Raw genomic sequence first — 1,546 nt, 5'->3', positions numbered from 1 at the left:
ATGAGAATTATACATCTCATTAATAAGTCTCATTACAGCTCTTCTTCGAGGGACATTAACGTTCATTCTAACAACCTTAGAAAACGTTCATTTTCGATTATTGACACAGCGGACATAGTGTTAACGATGAATACACTATTGTTTCAAATAGTGTATTCGTCGTTAACTCCTTCTGCGTGACCACACTTTTTGGATTCATGATATTCCATTTTGCTTATTTGAATTTTGTACTTGCTAGACCAATTCTCGAAGTAGTACCCTTTAACTTGCTTTTGCTGTCTTTTAATTTCTCTTTGTGTTTGAGATAGTCATCGTAGGATTTGTTTCCATGCACTCTTTTTAGGTGCTTAACAACATTTGTCGTACTTTCGGCAGAACCTTAATAATCTTTTTTGAAGGAAGACATAACTGGCACAGAGCTTCGACATGCGAATTCTCGTCACACGTTGCAACCAAGAAAAATATTCCGACAAACATTGGGGTGTTCTTGTAGTTTTCATTGTCACTTACTACAGTCGTAGTTGATAAAGATGTGGATGTGGATGCAGTAGTGGGGCTAAAAACTATTTCTACAGCGGAAACTTTGATAAGCATCCTTTCAGTGTCCCTAGAAGTCTAAGTCGATGGCTGAATATTTTCAAAATAGTGTGATATTTTAGCTGATACGGATGGCTTTTTAGTCCTAGGGACATAGTCTTCATCACTTTCTGAAGAATTATGGAAATGATCTGGTTCTGCATCACTTGAACTCTCCATGGTCCTATCTATGTATAAGTAAAGAAATACAATATTGAAATGTTGCCCGAAAATCAGACTTATAACGAATTCCATTGGAAAAGAAGAATTCTTGGCTACAGAATCTCAAGAATTAGAAATTAAGAAAACAAGACATGCACTAGATGAAGATCATGAAGAAGATCAGATGAATGAAATGAAAAAATGCAATTCAATGCACTCAATTCAATACTGCCCAGCTCTGCAACGTGTCCACACTGCGCTCGAAACAAAAATGTTTACATATGTTTCTAAATTTCCTAATGGTATTAATCGCTAAATACGGAAACACGCAACTTGTAGGAACATTTGTTTCTGCAACCATAAGCAATAAGGAACATCCAGATACAAGTTCCAGGAACAAACAACATAAACACACTGTTCCTTGTGTCCTTTTGGTGTAGAGTTAGCTTAATATTTAACTTAATATGAATTATTTTTGTATATTTTCTTATATGTATTTTTCTGAAATATTAGTTTAAAGTGTTTTAAAATAACAGGTTCCATGGTGTAATGGTTAGCACTCTGGACTTTGAATCCAGCGATCCGAGTTCAAATCTCGGTGGAACCTTCCTTTTATTTTATTTTTTGCTTTAATTAAAAACTTACATAGTATCAATCTATTTTATCCACAATCATATTTATATTATACATAAATATCTCTTGACATATTTCCTCTTACTGAAAGATCATTAGTGGCGAAGACGTTTCAAAATTGATAACCTTCTTGACATCTTGTGAATCGAGCATATCCGTAGAGGAAAAAAAAATA

The 1,546-nt window shown here is 34.2% G+C and overlaps 1 non-coding gene across 1 annotated transcript; it reads left to right on the top strand.

Moving 5' to 3' along the window:
• The first annotated feature begins 1,273 nt into the window (after positions 1–1,273).
• TRNAQ-UUG (transfer RNA glutamine (anticodon UUG)) lies at positions 1,274–1,345 on the top strand. The gene has a single exon. It is a non-coding gene; the product is annotated as a tRNA-Gln (tRNA).
• The last annotated feature ends 201 nt before the right edge of the window (positions 1,346–1,546 follow it).

The sequence above is a fragment of the Onthophagus taurus genome, chromosome 1, assembly GCF_036711975.1.
Source record: "Onthophagus taurus isolate NC chromosome 1, IU_Otau_3.0, whole genome shotgun sequence".
Taxonomy (NCBI): Eukaryota; Metazoa; Arthropoda; class Insecta; order Coleoptera; family Scarabaeidae; genus Onthophagus; species Onthophagus taurus.
The sequence above is the reverse complement of the archived record's forward strand: the minus strand, read 5'-3'. Positions and strand labels throughout refer to the sequence as shown.